Source organism: Hemitrygon akajei, chromosome 3 (genome assembly GCF_048418815.1).
Source record: "Hemitrygon akajei chromosome 3, sHemAka1.3, whole genome shotgun sequence".
NCBI lineage: Eukaryota > Metazoa > Chordata > Chondrichthyes > Myliobatiformes > Dasyatidae > Hemitrygon > Hemitrygon akajei.
In genome coordinates, this window is record NC_133126.1 from 59,268,019 (window position 1) to 59,290,483 (window position 22,465).

Here is a 22,465-nt window from a genome sequence, read left to right on the forward strand (position 1 = left end):
TTTCCATAACAATTTTCAATACTTGATGGTATGTTTCTGATATATCTGCAATGACAATCAGATTTTAAACATGATATCAAAGATGAAAAATTAAAATAATATATATTGGCATTATCTTTTGAATGGTAACAAGCTTGCAGTAGGTTTATGTTCATTGAATTTTGAAATAAATGGTTGAGTATTCATCTTACAATATGATCTGCAACTTCACCTTATTTACAAATAGTTTATTTTATTATCTATTTTATGCCTAGTTTTGCAACTTCCATTTTCATTAACTTTTTTTCCAGAATAACATAATTGGTTCCAAGTTCACAATAGTTTGCTTTGTTGAATCTGGTCCAACAGAGACAGTAACTCATGCTTCAGAAATGTTTCCCTAACAATTTTCCCTGTCGGTAGCACTTCCTATTTTCCCTTTGGAACCCAGCAGCATATTAATTCTGGAGAGAGCAGAACTCGCATAACAAAGCATCGGCTCACCAGCTCCAGGCACCAGCATTTACAACCCACTTTGTCTTTATTCACAGCCAGTCATTCCTTCACTGGGGGTCTGGTTCATCTGAAAATTCTCGGTGTGATTGCTCTACAAATAAATCCCGCTTCTGTAACATAGAGAGCCGCAGAAAGATTGCCAGCATTATGCAAATCATCTTAAGGGAAGGACTTAGCCCTGCTGCACCCACCTTCAAAATGGGGAATTGCATATGCGTCAGATACCAGGTGAAAGAATGAGTATTATTATTTACAATGAATAAATTCAAACATGATTTGAAATGCCGGTGGTCTGTATAGCTAATAATTTATTCAAACAGTGTTACTTTATGCAATTTTATGGCAGAAGCAACCAAGGCGCAAAATGTATCAATTTAGTGTAGCACTGATACATGCCCCGAGGATGCCTGCAAGACAAGTCATTTGACATAGAAGAGAAAATGTTAGAGATACTCAGCAAATCAAGCAACATTTGTAGCAAGAGGAGTAGTTCAATGTTTTAGAATTTGTTCATGTGAAAGCCATTGACTTGAACATGAAATCACCTTTTCCACAGATGCTCCTGGATATGCTGAGTGTTCCCAGTGTTTGCATTTAGTTTTCTTTACTAAGAAATATAAATGGCTCAGTGATATTTCAGGGGTTGCTGCGGGCCTCCAAAATTAACTTTTAGACCCTTTTCTTATATAAAAGTGAGTAACACTTATTTCAGTAAATAGCTAATTGTATAAATTTGACCCATTTTCTTAATTTAACTCTGAAATTTATTGTCTTGAACTTCTTCCTTTTTGTCACATTCACACTCAATCTATTCAGCATCATATTACAGAACTATCAGGTCCCACACCACCAGGTTCAGGAATGGTTATTACCTCTTAACCAATAGATTTTGAACCAGAGACGATAACATCACTGAACTTCACTCACCCCAATGCTAATCCCACAAGTTATGAACTCACTTTCAAAGAATCTTCATATTATGTTCTTGATATTTATTGTTTACATATTTATTATTATTACTTTTTTCTGCTTTGTGTATTTACAGTTTTTTGTCTTTTGCACACTAGTTATTTGATTGTCCTTGTTATGTGCAGTTTTTCATTGTTTCTATTCTGTTTCATTGTACTTACTGCAAATGCCCACAAGAAAATGAAAATCAGGGTAGTATGTGGTAACGTATATGTACTTTGATAATGAATTCCTTAGAACTTTCAAAGATCAGCTAAGAATTCTCTGTACAGCAAAAAATGCAAAAAGTGACTTTGCACATAACATGCACCAGTTACAAAAGAGGCCTCACCAGCAACAAATTTTCTACCACCTAAGAGGCACAACTGATATTTAAACTTAAAACTAGTGCAGCTGATGCTATTCTATATAATCATGATCTCATTGTATGTTTGCATAATCTGCATGTAGTACTTAAAACCGTGGCAGAAATGCACCCAAATGGAGCCCAATTGTCAAAGGTTCATTTATTATTAAAGTGTACAACTCTGAAATTCTTCTTCTCCAGGTAATCATGAATCCAAGAAAGAAAAGAATAGTAGCATGATTATCAACCAGAAATCTCTCCGCAACCCCCCATACACAAAAACGAACAAAAATGGACAGGTACATCAACCCAAAAATCCTCCTCCCTCACACACAAAAAAGCAAGAAAGATAGGATGAAAAACACAGAATATAAAAAACTATAACAAGGAAAATAAAGTCTACAGTCTAAGTCTATATCCAAAATGCAGAAAACCTGGGTAACATTTTTTCTGGGGACAGTGGCACCCCTGTCCGTGTCTGGCAGTGATCAAAAGACATTTTCCCCTCTCTGTAGTATAGTGTTCTCACCAGCAATCAAAAGGCAGTCTTCCCTCTCCAGCAGCAGCGATCAAAAGGCAGGCAGGTGGTGCACACCACCTGCATACGCCTGGGTGTTTCAGTCTCTCTCGTCACTTTAATCCGCAAAAAATGGAAGCTTTAATCAGCAACATGGAGTTGAACAGCGGCTCTCAGCCTGCTCACCACGAGGTTCGCGTGCAAGACCTCTGCCTCCTGGAATCCTCTCGAAGACTGTAGCACTCCAGAACACCCAAACGGTCTCCAAACTGCAAATCACAGGTTCCAACCATTCCAGAATTACAGTCAAGACAGAAAAAAACAAATGTAAAAGACATAAAAAAGTGAAATATATGATTTCATGATCTAGCTGGAAAATGTTAACAGAAGGAGCACTGTATGCAGATGGCATCTTGACTAGAAGACTAAAGATGAATTAAATACATTGGAATCTAATAGACAAAGGGAAATGTAATTGTATTGTAGAATAAATTGGAAAGCTACTCAGATTTAAGTATTAGACAAAATAATTTTATCAATGACTATTTACAAAGCTTTTAGCAGTTAACTAAGCTGTTCTTCTAATTTTCTGAAGTTGATTGTACTTGTGTAAGTATTAATTTATTAAAGTATTAATATCAATGGAAATCTAAACAATTTGTACTCAAACAGTTCAGAAATATTGAATGAGAAGACATCATGAACCTATTACCTCATACATAAATGCCACATTCAAGCCACTAATAATTAGAAAGTGGCTCCTATTAAACACTGACAGAAATGCACAAACACGATGCACTCTGTTCAGCTTGATCTCTCAGTTTCAGACAAATATTGCCAACCAGTCAACATACTGCTCTGAGAGCTCTGTCCTTGCATGTGGAAAATGTTATCAGTGATGAATAACTCTATTTGAATGGACAGAAAGAATTTTGCCTGAGGAGGACAAAGGACTCAGGAGAAAACACAAATAGAAAGTGAAGTGATGTTGATAGTGAAGAAGGTTCTTTAAAAGTATTTGGAGAATTAGGAGGGCTCAGAGCACAATTCACTAATGCTAATAGAAAGGTGCCTGGCCTAGTGAAAAAAAACAAATGTGCAACCCGATTAATGTTAAGTACAATGTGTATCTGGAAGGATGTGCAGAAAAAGGACTTTGCTGGCCTTAAGTAATTGGGGAGGGTGGGTCTGGGAGGGAATGTAAAATACTGTTAACAACCAACAAAGATCTAACAGGTAAATTCTGTAATGTATGGAAAATCTGGCCTGTGATTTTCTGACAAGTATTCACATGCATAAACTTTATGGCAGCAGTTCTTTTAACCTATGAAAAGTAAAATTCTAATAAAAGTAAGAATCTATTTCAAAAATCCAAGGGCGTTCAATTTTGTGAATTGTTAAATCCACCATTTGATTGGTTTTCTGATACTTCATTTGCATGCCCATTCATCACTCTTGTGACAATTAGCAAGCTAAAGTAATTGGATTTTCTTGCATAATTGTCTGATATTTTCAGTTTAACCAGAGAGATAAAAAAACGTCCACATGGAGCTGAATCTCTCTCATTTTCAGATCCCATGATTTTCTATTTTAAACCAACTGTGGGAATGTGGTGAGGTTAAAATTAAACCCTGACAAGAGTAAATACAGATAAAATCAATAAAAGAAATAGCAATGAAAATCAGGCATGTGTAAAATACAGCAGTAGTTTGTAACTTTACTGAAGTTGAACTTCACCCCCAACTCTGCAATACATATAAAGCACACAAAGTACAGGTTCAGTGGATATTCTGTACTTTGATTGGCATTGATATTTTTTACTTACTACAATTATATGTCCTCTTCCAGAAACAATGGTTAAATAAAAAATGTGAAAAAGGTGATGCATTTTCTCCAAACTGCAAAGTCATGGTGGAAATCTTTAGGTATTACCTGGTTCCTCAAATCTCATTCTCTGAAAAGTTTGCTCTGCACAGGAAGCAATGTGAACAAGATGAAATGCACAGCATGAGAAGAATATACAGCTGCTCTTAAAACCATCATACATACTGAGCCAGACAAAAAAGTGCATCAACTGAAATGGAATTTGTTCATTACAATGATTTATTCATTAAATACAATGGTAGCACATAATTTGACTGTTACTTTCCTCTGCTCCAACAATTCTGAATTCATAATTTTGTAGTTCGGAAGAGATGGAAAGAAGAGTTCAGGCATGACATAGAGTCATAGAGCAATACAGCAGGGGTATAAGTCCTTCAGCCTAGTGAGTTCACACCAAACACAGTGCCACCCAGATATTCTGAAAATCATGCAATTAGCCCATGTTCCTCGAAGGCCAACCTCTCCATGTATCTATCCAAGTGCTTCCTATATGATACTATCCCACCTGCTTCAACCACTTCTTCTGGCAGCTCTTCTCATATATTCAGCATCTTTTGCATGAAAAAGTTGACCCTCCAGTCCCTTTTACATTTTTTCCCTCTCATTCTAATTCTATGTCCCTAGATTTGGACTCTCCTCCCCGGGGAAGGGACTACTACCATCCATCTTATCAATGCCTCTCATAATTTTTAACTTTTTATAAGACCAGTCTTCATTCTTCTATGTTGCAAAGAAAGTAGACCTATCCTGGCCAAACTCGTCCTATAACTCAGATCCTCTTGCCCTAGCAACAAACTTGTAAATCTTTCCTGAACTGTTTCCAGTTTAATCACATCTTTCCTATGACAGGCTGAGCAAGACTATACACAGTAACCTCCATTTACTATGTATAAGTAGTTAAATCAGAGATGAGTAAGCTGCCCTCCTGCTGCAGAAATCTTCTGAAAGGAGAATCTTATCAAAAGAATGCAAAACTCCTCAATGCACAACACCCTCTAAACATACTATTAAAAATTATAGTTTTACATCATAAACAGATTTTTACTGTGATGATCACTATTTATTAATAAACAATTATTGAAATTCACATGTTAATAGTTTCTAATCTCATCTCTTCCAATTTTGTGATTGCTTCTAAACAGTCCTTTTTTTGTATCTGTTTTGTTATCATTCTTTCTTAATCCCACCAGTATTTCCCTTCCATTATCCTGTATATGATTCAACTGAAATGAATTAGTTCATGTAGAGTTTCTGTTTCAGATTTTGCATTATAATAAATTTTCTTTTTTTTTCTGATTGGTTAAGGCAATGCACAGTCCACAAGTTCCCTGTGAATGATGCTCCTCCAAAATTCACTGCTAACTACCAGTTTCAGGGCTAAAGTTCAAAGAAAATCCGTTAACAAGTGGTCATGTAATGAATGAATGAATGATGATGTTATGCCTTCAGTGTTGAAATCAAATGTAGAATGACTCTATTTCCTATTTCTATTTCTCTATTTCCACTAGAATAAATACATTGTTGTGACCCTATAAATAATACAATTTGTTTTGATTGACTAATGTTGTTGCAGATTATGCAAAGTGCTGCTGAGAAATTCTAGTTAAATTGACACTAATGACAATCCTTACACTCTATTAAATATCTACATTGATAGCATTAAGGTGGAGGAACTCCACCTGTAGCTGCTAGCATTTCTAAGCATAAAATTAGCTTTGGCCCACCTAATTATAAAGTTCAGAGGGAATCTAAGAAATCTCAGCCTGAAGTGTGCTGGATTTGTGAATAGTTGGATAACTTTATGTCCACAGAGCCATCCTAAAACAGGTTTCTCACACCATTAGTTGTTGTTGAGGGCCTCCATCAGTCAGAGTTGACCATGGAAACTGCATACTAGCTGTCCAGATAGATGAGCCTGGGCAGTAGGATATGGAGAGCAAACTGTTGCTCGTGTAGCAAGCTCCCCTCTCTATGGATCTCATGAACCCAAAGGAATGGCAGAAACCGATGCAGTTTGGTACCAGCAGGAGTTGCCAGTCAGTGTTGATCTCAGTTGAGTTTTGGGATCAGAGTTTTCCTTCTCCTAGATGAGCAGCCAACCATGGCTAATGAGCTTCATCTTGCACACACCATTAGTATACAAGGCATTATTATGCATTTGGGATCTTCTGATGCAGGCTTCTGTGTATCAGAAGATCCCCTCCCCCCCAAATGCAATACATAGACAAATGGGCCAGTGCCTATGTGTATCATTAAAAACAAAGTGAAAATCTTTTCACTGTGAATTTATTCTGCATTGAAGATGAAATTGGATTTCCGTGCCAATGAATGAATTACTATACTAGACTCAAAGCATAACTTTTACAATGGTTATTTTTGCTTCTAGTTTTTGAAATCCCTTGCTTCATATGCTTTTCCTGTCTTGGGTCTTCTTTTCTAAAAGGAGGGAGAGAGGCAGCGGTGTGTAGAAAGCCACCATAATCCCACTGGAAACATATTTGCTCCAGTCTACAGCTTGAAGAACAGCTGTGGCTGCATCCTACTGAGACTGTTCTGTGTAAATGGGGTCACTCAGTTAGTTGACATGCTAAATTTTACCATCTGATTTTGAACAGATTTCACTCTCCCATGCAGGGCCATCAGTGCCGCTACCCATGAAGAGAAGAGATGGTAACAATTACTGATAGCAGTCATGCTGCACTTTGCAGGTGTTAGTTCTGAAAGGCTAGTGAGAATGAATGGAAATTAAAGTAATGATGGCATATTCAAGGCCGATTAGAATATCATCTGCTCTAAGAAGCACCCTACAGGTTCTTTGGTGTTCATTTGTTTTATTTCTGTCATTGAACTGAGTACTTTATATCATTAACATGCTTTAGATTATTAAATATGCACATTCAAATTACATTTGATTACACTTTATTTGATAATACATTTGGAGAGTGATTAGCACATTCAATTAATATATAGGATGCATAAGGCATTCTAATTTGTATAGATTAATCATTTTATTTCAATAATGAGTGAACAGATACATGTGTGCAATACACACTTTTATCTCAAGTAATCTTATAATGTGTTGGCAATTCATCTTCTGGATTTATTTTATTTAACTATTGACTATGGTTACAGCAATAGGTTGCATTGTCTTGACTCACATTTGTTCAAAACTATTTATAGTGAATCTCCAAACGTATCTAAATATTCTTTATTATTTGCTTACAGTACATAGACATTTTCATAGGAAAAAATATTGCTCAACTTCAGTTAGGTCTGTTGTCAGTTGAGATGAATATTTCATAATTTAATGCTGATAAAGCAAGCACTTATTGCCCATCCATCCATATTTATCCTTCCTATTGGTGAACTCAGCAGTACTTCTGGTGAAGGTATTCTCAAAGTGCTGTTGGGATAGAATAAAGGAATGGTACATTTTGTGTGTTTTGCTTGGATCCCCAGCATCTGTAGATTTTCTCTTGTGAATGATGCTGTATCTCCATTTGGGATGCATTGTGCTATGCAGGGAACTGAAGGGTAGTGGTTCCCAGCCAATAAGGATATTGTCCTTTGTGTGATAGAAGCCATGGGCTTGTGTGGGTGCTAATCCATTCTAATATATTTTCTGGATGGTATAAACTAGATGGTATAGACTGCCACAATGCCCCATGGTGGAGGGGTTGAATGCTCAGGCCATTGGATGGGTGCCAGTCAAGCAGGTTGCCTTGTCCTGGATGGTATCAAGCTTTTTCATTTTGCAAGCAACTGGAAGGTATTCCATCATTCTCCTGACTTCACTGAAAAACCTTTGAATGCCAGGAACAGAGTCATTTACTGTTGGATAAACAGCCTTTGATCAGCATTCATAGCCATGTTTTCTTCACATTCGGTTCAACTGAATTTCTGGTCTTTGGTGACACCCAGGATGTTGTGGTAGGGAATTTAGCAATGGTAGTACCATTGAATGATAAACTCTTTATTGTGGTCATTTCTTTTTTTTTGTAATTTTTTTTATTGAAGTTCATCAAACAAACATTTCCATAAGATGTATTTCAGACATTATACATATATATCATATAATCATATATATCACAAAATCTCCACAAAGTATTTATCTGGGGTATACACTTATAGAAAAGAGTGGAAAGAAAAATCAAGCAAAAGTAAAGAACTATGTACAAGTAGGGAGTGATTTTTTTTTACAACATATTCATTGATTTGTGAGAATAAAATCAGGCCTATGAGGCATTATGTAGTTAAACCATTTTTCCCAGTATGAATCAAATTGTTCCAGCTTATGATTAACAGATGCTGTTATCTTCTCCATTTTGTAAATGTCCATTGTAATTCCCATCCATGTATTTGAAGTTGGGCTCTCCAGTGATAACCATTTCCTAGTAAGAGTCTTTTTACCAGCCACCAGCAGTATATTCATTAAATATTTATCTCTTTTCAACCATTCTTGAGGTATATATCCAAAATATATGGTCTTACTCTCCAAGGGTATTTCACATTTAAAGATGTCTTGTAGGGCATTGTGTATCCCCCTTCAATAGTTTTTGATAACAGGGCAGTCCCAAAAATTATGATAATGATTTGCATTTTAATTTCCACAATTTCTCCAGCAAACAGGGAGGTTACTATCATAATGGGATATGGTCATTTCTTGACACTTTTCTGGTTTGAATTATATTTGCCACTTATCAGATTAATAATAGTGATACAAAAGTGCACAGATCGGTGATCAAAGTGGCTAAGACAAATTGGTTTAGACAAACTCTTATTTGTTAAGAAGTCCAATACTTGCCAATAAATTCTTCCTTTCTTCAAACCAATACCATTAAATTTCCTTCTAGAATATTCAAGAAACATAAACACTGGAGAAGGAAGCAACCACTTGATGCCACAAGTCTGTCTCACATTACAATGTGATCATGATTGATCTGCCCAGGCCTTATAGAACATAAAAAGTGGAACAGTACAAGAACAGATGATTCAGTCTGTGATGTCTGCACCAAATAATATTAAGCTAATCCTTTATGCTTGCTCATGATCCATATCCCTCCATTCCCAGCATATGTATATATCTATCCAAAAGCCACCTAGATCCCATTAACATACCTGCTTCCATCTCCAGCCCAGGAACCCACCACTCTCTGTGTAAGCAAACTGATCCATGCACCTGTTTTAAATGTTTCCCCCTCTCACCTTGAAGCTATTTGATTTTTCTTTTGCCTCCAATATGGTATTTATATTGTCATGTTGTCGATGCATGTAGTATTTTTATAAACATATGTCAAACTAAGATCTCCTGAGTCAAAATCCTAGTAAACTTCTTCTGCTCTCTCTCCTAAGCTTCTTGTAAAGGGGCAACCAGATACGCCATACTTCTCTCTGGTCTAACTAAAAGTGTCTGCACCTGTGACAAAACTTTCTGATCATTATGATCAGTGTGTGAGGAAGATAACCATGCTATACCCTTCTTGCAACTCTATCTACTTGTATTGCCACTTTCAGGGAGCTATGGAATTGGAACCCAAGATCCTTCTGTGCATCAATGCTCTTAAGGGGACTCCCATTAACTGTATATGTTTCCCTTACACTTAATTCCCAAAGTGAAGCACCTCAGAGGTTCCTGAGTTGAACTCTATCTGTTATTTCTCCAAAAGTATCTGCAAATGATCTATACCCTATATATATAATTCTTTGACAAACTTCTTTACTATCTACTACTTCATGAAAATTTGTGTCATCTACAAACTTACTAATGAACCTCTCCACATTTTCATCCAAGTCATTCATATACATTACAAACAACAGAGGTCCCAGTGATGATCTTTGTGGAATACCATTGGTCACAGACCTCCAGCCAAGATAATGCCTTTCCACTTACTTACTTAAGCCCATCACCCCTACTGGGGCATTGGCCACAGACAGTAGCTTGCCAGAGTCCTCTGTTCAGGGCCAGTCTTTCACCTTGTCTCCAGGTATAGCCCATCTTGGTGTATCCTTACTCTCCGTAGGATGTGGCCTTTAGAGCATCTATTGGTGTTTCTGTAGCTTTGTGTTTTACAGGATGGGGTTCTTAGCCCCATGCCCAACCTTCCTCCTTTTGCAGTTGGGCATGAGGCCGTTCATGGTGGAGTTACCCTTCCACTTATGAGTAAGCTAATTCTGATCCAATTTACCAGTTAACCAGACACTTTAATCTACTGGATGTTCCATGTCAATTCTCCCATCTGTCAAAGATGTATCTGCTGCTTTTTTAAAATAAGCCCAATGAAGAATTCCAGAGACTCACCACTCTTCATGATCAGATATACCTTGGATAACAATATCTAAATGGACAACTTCCACAGTGAGACTCAGTGGTGGGGAACTTGATGATAGAAACACCATCCACATGGTAATGGTTTCATCCTAAAATGATTAAGGGAATCTATACTGTAAGATTTTTTTTCTCTTCCCACCATTTGTAAATTGGGGCATGTGAAAATTGAGTAAGGTAAGGTAGTTCTAGGTGTCTGATAAATGATGGAGGCATGGATGTGTAGGTGATTGAAACATCAGATACCCTTTAAAAAGATGTCGGGTGCTAATTGCCAAACATCAGTTTCGGCACAGTGGGACTCTGGAACTGGTTTCTATTTGAGTTCATTCATCCAATAAAGTCTGCAATTGTCACTGTCATTCTGCTAGCATCCATGCACATGGGTACCACTGGAGCAAGGTGACACAGGCCCCAAGGCAAGTCCTATTATACAACATGTTTTCATGCCCAATTGATTTGGTAAGCCTATGGAGTCCACAGAATCCTTGCACTTGTCAAGAAAATAAAGCAAACATCAAGAAAGGGTAAAGAAGTACTGATTAAGAATGTTATTCCATTGTGAAATGACCTTCCCTGTGGCATTGATTTTGACTGTTTCTGGCAAATTGTTCCTCTGCTAAGTATTGGTTTCAGCTATTCCCTAGCCTTATGCCCTTCCTTCAGTGCTGCTCTGTGAATGTCTTTGTGGACAGTCATGGGTAGAGGCCAGAGAAAATCAATTCTCTCTCCTTATAGCTGGGGAGGCTAAGGGAGATTTATAGATGTGCTCAAAAATATGAAGTGTTGTGACAGAATAATTAAACAAGAACAGTTTCCTCTGACATGAGCATCAGTTACTGTAGGTAATAGAACCAGATAGAAAATGAAGAGGTTTTAATTTTAATGCACCCAGTTGGTGATTTCTATAAGGGTGGCAGAAGTAGACTATGTCTAATTCCCTTCAAAAGGGAAATGGATAAATGTTCAAAGGAAGTAACAGTCTGCAGGGCTTTGGGGAAAGTGTTGGGGAATGGGACTAATTAGGCAGCTAATTTAAAGCATTAGCACGTCCGAAATGCATTGATTGGCTTGTTCTGTTCTGAAGCTTTAATTTGGACTAAAAGGTTTCATTCAACAATAAGTGAAGTAAGTAAAAACTCCAAAACCAAGGGCACATAAAATTCAGACAGGAAAACCTATTTGAGCCAGAATAGGAGCAGCTCAGACTGCATCTTCCTGACTCCCAAGAGACAGAGGGAATGCAGAGAGCTCTCACAACTGCTGCCACTGGCTTTGCACCAGTTCAGCTTCCAAGGAGTAGGAGGCAATCACCGTCTCCTGCTTTTGCAAATCCACATCTAACAGCATTTAACAATGTAGATTAAATGTTTGTACTCAGATATTTCTTTTGAAATTGAGTGTTATTATTAAGTGTTTCTGTACCAGATGAATGAAAAAACCTGGCAAGTGAGTAGGTAGGATCTTTGGACACGTTAACATTGAAAAGATAAAACAGCAATGTTTCAGCCTCATTGATAAAGAGGCAATTCAGAGCTTACTGTGACTGGGTATCAGAAGCTGGATGTGATGGGGTACCCAGAGGCTGGATGTGACGGGGTATCCGGAGGCTGGATATGACGGGGTATCCGGAGGCTGGATGTGACAGGGTATCTAGAGGCTCGATGTGACTGGGTATCCAGAGACTCGATGTGACTGGGTATCAGAAGCTGGATGTGATGGGGTACCCAGAGGCTGGATGTGACGGGGTATCCGGAGGCTGGATATGACGGGGTATCCGGAGGCTGGATGTGACAGGGTATCCAGAGGCTTGATGTGACTGGGTATCCAGAGACTCGATGTGACTGGGTATCCAGAGGCTGGATGTGACGGGGTATCCAGAGGCTGGATGTAACTGGATATCCAGAGGCTGGATGTGACTGGGTATCCAGAGGCTGGATGTGACGGGGTACCCAGAGGCTGGATGTGACAAGGTATCCGGAGGCTGGATGTGACAGGGTATCCAGAGACTCGATGTGACTGGGTATCCGGAAGCTGGATGTGACTGGGTATCCAGAGACTCGATGTGACTGGGTATCCAGAGGCTTTTTTCCTCTTTTTTTCAGTTGCATCTTACTATCCAGTCGAAAACAAGTCTTGCCTTTTTTTTTCCTAAAGTCAATTAACTCTCTCCTTTGGTTCTGAGCACAGTGGGGCTGGGTTCATGTCCCTTTCTAACATTTTCTCTGCTTAGTGTTTAATCATCAGCCTTACAGTGAAAGTTTTTAATCTCCCCTTCCCCATTCCTAATGAGGAATTCACACTTGTGTGGTTTCAAATTCTCTTCTGCATCCTAATTATGGCGTAGAAGGGAATGGCACGAGATGAAGCAAAGATAAGATCGACAACATTAAATGAGGATGGATTTTAAAGATCATTAACCTTTCTTGCAGAGTATCTGCAGGTAAATGGATATGTATTCAGGGGATGTCACAGCAAATTCAAAATGTGATCCCAAGTTTCAAACGGGGTGTATGAGACTACACTGAGGAAATTGTGCCGAGTTACAGCAGGTCTAAGGACTGTATTGATTTCATTGGATGTGAGTGATTCTGGTTAATATTAGCATTATGGCATGAATTTTAGTTGTCTGAGTTTATTCAATAGTGTGAGGTTATTAATAATTATATGTTTTGTTGTTTGCTTTCTTAAAACATTAATATTCCTAAATGCTCCTTAATATTAGAAATATTAATAGTTTTGAGAATGGGCTAGATAAGGTATGGCTTAGCTGACATACTTTATTTTCTGCTATTTGTTTTGAATAGGGCCTGTTCTACACCTGCACTCTATTCCCTTCTCCAAATCAAACTGACAGTGGAATGTTTATAGGAATAAAGCAAAAGACAATCTGTAGATGCCGGAAATCCAATGCAACACACACAAAATGCTGAAAGACCTCAAGCAGGTCAGGCAGCATCAATGGAAAAGAGTAAATGGTCAACTTTCTGGGCCAGGCCGTTCTTCAAGACTGGGAAGGAGGGAGGAAGATGCCTGAATATAAAGCGGGGGGAGCAGAAAGAGGCAGGCTGGAAGGGTCCAGCTCTTGATCTTTCCCGCCCACCTGGCTCCACCTATCATCTTCCAGCTAGCCGCTTTCCCCTCTCCCCACCTTTTTATTCAGGCATTTTCCCAATTCTTTCCTTTCCTGAAGAAGGGCCTCGGCCCAAAATGTTAACTGTTTACACTTTTCCATAGATGCTGCTTGACCTATTGAGTTCCTCCAGCATTGTCTGTGTTGCTAGAAGTTTATATTCTATGAAGTTTATATATCATAGGTACATTCCAATGAGATATGGAAAGAATGGTAGGCTACAAGATCTGTGGCTGTTGCAAATCTAGTCACGAAGAAAAGAAGAGCTTACAAAAGGTTTAAAAATCTAGGTAATGATATGAATCTAAAAGATTATAAGGCTAGCAGAAAGGAGCTTTAGAATGAAATTAGGAGAGCCAGAAGGGGCCATGAGAATGTCTTGGTGGACAGGATTAAGGAAAATCCCAAAGCATTCTACAAGTATGTGAAGAGCAAGAGGATAAGGCGTGAGAGAACAGGATCAATCAAGTGTGACAATGGAAAAGTGTGTATGGAATTGGAGGAAATAGTGGAGGTACATAATGAATACTTTGCTTCAATATTCACTCTGGAAAAGGATCTTGGCCATTGTAGGGATGACTTGCAGTGGACTGAAAAGCTTGAGAATATAGATATTAAGAAAGAAGATCTGCTGGAGCTTTTGGAAAGCATCAAGTTGGATAAGACACCAGGACCAAATGAGATGTACTCCAGGCTACTGTGGGAAGTGAGGGAATAGATTGCTGAGCCTCTGGCAATGACCTTTGCATCATCAATGAGGATGGAATAGGATCTGGAAGACTGGAGGGTTGTGGGTTATTCAAGAAAGGGAGTAGGGATAGCCTGGGAAATTATAGGCCAGTGAGTCTTTCTTACTTCAGTGGTTGGTAAGTTGATGGAGAACATCCTGAGAAGCAGGATTTATGAGCATTTGGAGAGGCATAATATGATTAGGAATAGTCAGCATGCAGGTTGTGCCTTACGAGCCTGATTGAATTTTTTGAGGATATGACTAAGCACATTGATGAAGGTAGAGCCGTAGATGTAGCGTATATGGATTTTAGCAAGGCATTTGATAAGGTACCTCATGCAAGGCTTATTGAGAAAGTAGGGAGGCATGGACCAAGGGGACATTGTATCCAGAACTGGCTTGCCCACAGAAGGCAAAGAGTGGTTGTAGATGGGTCATATTCTGCATGGAGGCTGGTAACCAGTGGTGTGCCTTAGGGAACTGTTCTGGGGCCCCTACTCTTTGTGATGTTTATAAATGACCTGGATGAGGAAGTGGAGGGATGGGTTAGTAAATTTGCTGATGACACAAAGGTTGAGGGTGTTGTGAATAATGTGGAGCGCTGTCAGAGGTTACAGCGGGACATTGATTGGATCCCAAACTGGGCTGAGAAGTGGCAGATGGAGTTCAATCTAGATAAGTGTGAGGTGGTTCATTTTGATAGGTCAAATATGATGGCAGAATATAGTATTAATGGTAAGACTCTTGACAGTGTGGAGGATCAGAGGGATCTTGGGGTCCAAGTCCACATGACACTCAAAACTGCTATGCAGTTTGACTCTGTGCTTAAGAAGTCATACGATGCATTGGCCTTCATCAATCATGGGATTGAGTTTAAGAGCCGAGAGGTAATGTTGCAGCTTTAGGACCCTGGTCAGACCCCACTTGGAGTACTGTGCTCAATTCTGATCACCTCACTTCAGGAAGGATTTAAAAGCCATCGGAAGGGTGCAGAGGAGATTTACAAGGACGTTGCCTGGATTGGGGAGCGTGCCTTATGAGGATAGGTTGAGTGAACCTATCTTTTCTCCTTGGAGCGATGGAGGATGAGAGGTGAATTGATAGAGGTGTACAAGATAATGAGAGGCATTGATTGTGTGGATAGTCAAAGACTTTTCCCCAGGGCTGAAATGGTTAGCATGAGAGGGCGTAGTTTTAAGATGCTTGGAAGTAGGTACAGAGGAGATGTCAGAAGTAAGTTTTTTTACGCAGAGAGTGGTGATGGCATAGAATGGGCTGCCAGTGGCGGTGGTGGAGACGGAAATGATAGGGTCTTTTAAGAGACTCCTGGATGGCTATATGGAACTTAGAAAAATAGAGGGCAATGTGTAAAGCCTAGGTAGTTCTAAAGTAGGGATGTGTTCAGCACAGCTTTGTGGGCCAAAGGGCCTGTATTGTCCTGTATGTTTTCTATGTTTCTTTCGGGGAGTATCTGGCTTAGGCAGTTCCTCATTATGTGCAGGAATCATGTTCAAGATGACTTTGTACATGGAACATGGAAAATGCAGCAAGAAGTTCATTTTTCCACCTAACATTTCAAAAGTTGCAAAACTTTATTTCAAGTAGCTTGCAGGAATGACATTTAAAATCAGCTAGACCGCATTGTAAGCATGAATCCATTGCATATGATGCCTTTACTGTAATAAGAATCTTGGCTACAGGAAGAAAATTTTTGCTGAGCCATCATCTTTTTTTGAAGTGTGCAAACTCACAGATTGTTGTCACAAATCAAACAACTTACGGTCGGGAGGGGGATGCTGCAGGAAGGGGGTCTTTGGGGTTCTCACGTTTAACTGTCATTCACTTTTTGGGGCACTTCTCTGCTTTCATGGATGTTTTGCGAAGAAAAACATTTCAGGATGTATATTCTATACATTTCTCTGACATTAAACTTGACCTTTGAACCTTTGAACATTATAGATTTGATATTACCAAATACTAACCAGTGGAGATTAATCAGCATAGGTGGCTAAGCTAGAAAATGCTGACAACTATTAACATCACAGATTACAGCTGCATTCTTAGCTCCCTACGCTACTCCCTTTGCACTCACAACGGTGTAGCTAGATCCTGCTCTAACTCCATCTACATTTTGCAGATGCTACCACTGTAGTGTGCTGTATCTGAAATAATCATTTGAAATAATTTGGAGTACTGGAAGGAAATAGAGAGCTTTGTGGCATGGTCTCATAACAACACCCTTTCTCTGAATGTCAGCAAAATGTAAGAGATGGCCATTGACCAGGAAGGTGGAGCAGTTCACAGGATCCTCTTTATGTCAAGAGGGCAGAGAATTTCAAGTTCCTAGGAGTGAACATCATCAATAACCTGTCCTGGTGCAACCACATTGATGCCACCACCAAGAAAGCTCACCAGTGCTTCTACTTCCTCAGGAGGCTAAAGGAATTAGATATGTCCCTTTGACCCTTACCAACTTCTATCAGTTCTATGCACCAATAAGCATCCTATCCAGATGGGGTTTGGTTTGGTAGGACTGCAAGAAACTGCAGAATTATGGACACAACTCAGCACATCATGGAAATCAGCCTCGTTTTCATAAAATCTGGTGGCTCTTCTCACTGCCTCAATAAAGAAGCCAGCATAATTGAAGACCCTACCCATCCCAGACATTCTCTCTTCTCTCCCTCCCATTGGGCACAAGATGGCAGATCCCAAAGCATGTACCACCAGGCTGAAGAACAGCTTCACTCAGCTACTACAAGATAACTGAATGTTTCCGAAGTACTCTTGATCTCCTGATCTACCTCGTTGTGACCTTGCACTTTACATCTAATTGCATTATTCTTTCTCTGTAACAGTGTTGCCTTATTCAGCTCCCTGTTATTATACCTTGTACTACGTCCATGCACTGTTGAATGAATTGATCTGTATCTCAGTACCTGCAACAGTAATAAACTAATTTGCCAATTTAATATTAAATGAGCAGAACAAAGCAGAAATTAAATTTAACATATAGACTAACTGCCCATTAACCATATGTCTTAATTTCTTATGTAAGTTCCTCCAAAATGCCAGGAAGTAAACTATAATCCCTGCTGACCAATTGTCGCAAGAGGACACAGGTTTAAGGTGCTGGGGAGTAGGTACAGAGGAGACGTCAGGGGTAAGTTTTTTACTCAGAGCATGGTCAGTGCGTGGAATGGGCTGCAGGCAACGGTGGTGGAGGTGGATACGATAGGGTCTTTCAAGAGGCTTTTAGATAGGTACATGGAGCTTAGTAAGATGGAGGGCTATATGTAAGCCTAGTAATTTCTAAGGTAGGAACATGTTTGGCACAACTTTGTGGGCCAAAGGGCCTATATTGTGCTTTAGGTTTTCTATGTTTCTATGTCAATCAAAATGGCAAATTTCTTTTGGATGGAGGTACAAACAATGGTTGTAGGTTACTAGGGTAGTTGACTATATAAAGGTCAAGAAACCATTCTAGGTTCCTTTGTTCTCTGGGTTTAAACACTGCATTGATACTACTGAAAATGAAAAAAAAACACATCTCAGTATAGATAAAGTATTCTTCACCTGTGGCACTGCATTGATTTTATGCATTTGTCGGCATTCTTTAGGTCCAGGTTACAATCAGAGGTTCTCAGCTCTGCTTTGTGAATTCCTCTGACAAAAACCTTCAAATATCTCAAAATAATGCACAGATTGTGGGTGAAATACCAAGGATTGCACAACAGTAATGCCAGTTATGTTGGCCACTATTGTAATCCATTCTTTCTTCAAAGAGTTCATGACTTTTATATCAATGGGGTTGGAATACAAAGTGAGAAATTGATGCTTTAGCTGTACAAGTACTGCATTCAGATCTGGTCACTGGCTATCAGGCCAGGCACACTGGTCTTCCCCACAAAGATAAGGCAGAATCCAAATTCATTTCTTCAGCGTGATGTGAAGACTGGATAGAGCCCTTTAAGTTTTTAAGATTGAGCATTTTGTCAGGAAAATTATTTAGAACAATAGCAGGTAAATTTATGTGACATATAGATAATCCATAAATATTGAAATGAAGCAACAATATACATGTTCTTCGCAACTAGCCCATCCAGTATCATCTGTATCAAGATTTTCCTTCCAATTTAAGATCAGAAATAGTGATACAATTTAAGTGGTGTTCAATTAATTTTGCAATTACTCACCACATGTCCATTCCTCCAAATAGAAAGGCATAAAGCAAGGGCAACTAGCATTAGAACTACAGAAGGGCCAGGAAGTGACCAGTTCTAACAAGGTTTATTGTCTATAGTTAATATTCAATTACAATGAAATTGCTGTGGTATTCACTATCAATAAATTCAGGGTCATTATTAACCAGAAATAAAATTGGGTGATCATATTTTGTCTATAACCAACTGGTGGGGGTTTCCAAAGACATTTTCAATCTCTCATTGTTAAAGCCAGAAGTTCCCACCTTCTTCAAAAGGGGAAAATTATGCCAGTGCCCAAAACGAGCAGTGTGAGCAGCGTGACTGTCCAGCCACAGTCACATCTATGGTGATGTAATGTCTTGGGAGGCTGGTCGTGGTGACAATCAACTCCTGCCTCAGCAAGCACCAGGAGCCATTGCATTTCCCTATTGCCACATAATAGGGTGCACATAATCTCATTGGCTCTCCATGCTGGCTTGGATCACCTGGATAATACAAACACTTGTGTCAGGATGCCGTTTATTGACTACAGCCCAATGTTTAACATCATCATTTCTGCACTGCTGATCGAAAAGCTGCAGAACCTGAGCTTCTGGACTTCCTAACTGGAATTCCACAATCTATGCAAATTGGAAATGACACCTCCTCCGTGCTGACTATCAACACTGGTGTTCCTCAGTGTTGTGTGCTTAGCCCGCTGCTCTTCCCTCTCTATATCCATGACTGTGTGCATAAGCACAGCTTAGATGCCATCTATAAATATATAGATGATACAACCATTGTTGGCAAACAACTTTGCACTCAATGTCAGTAAGATCAAAGAGTTGATTGTGGACTTCAGAAAGGGTAAGAGGAGGGAACACACAGCAGTGCTTATAGAGAGATCAGAAGTGGAGAGAGTGAGCAATTTCAGTCCTGGGTGTTAATATCTCTGAGGACCTAACCTGATTGTAATGCATTGATGCAGCTATAAAGGAAGCAAGATAGCAGCTATATTTCATTAGGAGTTTGAAGAGTTTTGGTATGTCACCTAAAACATTCACACATTCTACAGATGTACCATGGAGAGCATTCTAACTGGCTGCATCAGTGTCTGGTATGGGGGGTGGGGGGTGGTGCTGTCCACTGCACAGGATCAAAGTCAGCTGCAGAGAGTTGTAAAATTAGTCAACTCCATTATGGGTAGTAGTCTTTGTAGTATCCAAGACATCTTCAAGGAGCGGCAATGTCCACTATTAAGGATCCCCACTACCCAGGACATGCTTTCTCCTCATTGTTACCATCAGGAAGGAGCTACAGAAGCCTGAAGGCACACTCAATGATTCAAGAATAGCCTCTGAACTCATGAACACTACCTCACTGCTTTATTATATTTGTTTTTGTACTATTTATTTAATTTAATTACACAAGAAAACAAAGATTTTGCTTCCTGAATACCTTTAGGTCTATCTTATGAATCTTGGGCTACTGATCATGAAAATCGCCATGAAATTTACCTATCATGCACCATTTTTTGAAATCACTTCTGTTTATTATTTCAATTCATAATTCAAGTCAATTAAAATGTTGCCTACAATGTAAGCTGGAAAGTTTACTATCTTGTCCAGGCATGCTTGGGCATACTTAGGCTGCTGCATGGCAGGACAGGTTTTAGTAATAACTATTCAGTTCAGGACTATAAGGATGAAATTTTCTATCACCAGGCACAAAAATTTCTAAGAAGGATTTTGATATTTGAGACAGATGCTTCCCAGAATAACTGATGCCAAGATTAAGGAAAGCATTTTTGTTGGTCCACAAATCAAACAGGTCATCAATGACAGGCAATTTAAAGAATTTCTAGTAGGACTGGAGAAAATCACATGGAAGGCATTCAAGGAAGTTGTTGAAATTTTTCTCGGCATCTTCAGAGCACCAAACTACATGCAGCTGGTTGAAAGCATGCTTCAAGCATATAAAACCATGAAATGCAACACGTCACTAAAGATTCATATTCTGCATTCCCAGTTAGACTTCTTCCCTGCAAATCTTGTTGCTGTTAGTGACGAGCACGGTGAAAGGTTTCACTAGGATATTGTGGTAATGTAGAAAAGATAACCAGGGCAACTGGAATCCATCAATGCTGGTGAATTATTGTTGGACACTTAAGTGAGAAGCTTCAAACACTGAGTGCAAATGAAAATCATTAACAAAATAATTTAATTTAGTTAAACTATTGCAAAGCATCAGCACCATTATGCAATTAAACGTATTATATTCAATAAAAGTTAATTTGTTGTTTCTCCAAATTCCTACATGATACAAGTAGTCTGAAGTTATATTTGTGTTCATCTTCAAGCAGTCTATCATAAACAAAAAAAATTGAGGATGCAATACTTTTGAAAAAAATTGTTGTCCAGTGTCTTATTTATGTGTGTGTGTGTGTGTGTGTGTGTGTGTGTGTGTGTATATGTAAATGTTTACAATATTATGTATTTAATATTTCACTAATTTTTAATAATATTGTAAATATGTTTTTTGATTAGGCATTTTTCTTTGTTTAAGTATTTCATTATGGGTAATATGTAGAAGTATGTGAATGGCATACGTCATCACACTACCACATCACATGTGTGTACCTCACTTAAAACAAAAACTAAGATATGCATCTCTCAGGCTCCCTGGTTTTCACTTCAATAACTTTTATGTTCTAGAGTTACAAAACTTGATGGTGGTGACAAGTAAGTTTTAAACAAACCTGAGATAACTACCTACCTGTTGAGGTGAAGTGAAACACTTGAGTTGTTAAAAAACCGCAGCGAAAAGTGGTGCAGCAAAAAAAAAATGCAGTACATGCTTTTTTAGGGTGGGAGAGAGACCTTTGAGCTTTTAAAAAAAGACAGGAAATGGACAATTTTGTGGGTTCATAAACAGTGAGTACCAGACGAGAATATTCATAAATAAGAAAAAGCAGATACGACTGGTTACATCCATAAGATAGATGCATTTGATTGCACAAGTGATAAGTAGAATTGTATACTGAGTGAACTGAGCTGTATTTTGAAGTAAATGAAATAGTCAATGAAAAGCAGTGCCCGTTTTGCTGAGTGCATTGGATTTAAGGACATAGAGCTTGTTTGACATTTAACTGCTCCAACAAAACTAGCAGAAATTAGCTTTGCTGATATCATAAAAGTAAAGCAGGAGGATTTAGAACCAAAGCCATTGTTGATTGCAGAAGGCTTTAGGTTTCATAAGTGAGATCAAAGGAAGAGGAGTCCATTTCAGTAGACATGACTGAATTGAAGAAATTGTTTGAGCATTATCAGTTCAGTGATGGGCTTAATGATGCACTGAGAGATCATTTAGTTTGTTCAATCTTACAAGAAAGTATTCAAAAACTGCTCCTAACTGAAGCACAACTTGGATTTAAATGGACAGTTAAAATAGCTGTGTCAATGAAAACAGCAGATAGAGATGCAATTGTTTTACAGTCAGGAATGAAAGTGAGTGTGAACAAAACTACAGCATACAAACAGAAACTGGCCTGGCTGAATAATTTGTGCTAACATTGTGGCAGGGGCTTCTATACATCAGACCAATGTAGGTTTAAAGGTGAAACTTGTAGAAAATGCAACAAGTTTCATATACAAGGAGCATTCTGGACAGACATAAATAAATGGACTGCACAGGGAAGAGAAAAAGATTAACAGTCAGTTTCAAAATGAGCACTGAAGTGCATTATGTTGATGGCAGATCTGATGATATTGAGAGTGATAGAGTACTGGGTAGCCTAGAGATTTATAATGTGAAAACTAACAAGAGGCAAGCAATATGTCTTACACCAGAAGTGAACGGCAAATTAATTAAAATAAAATTGGA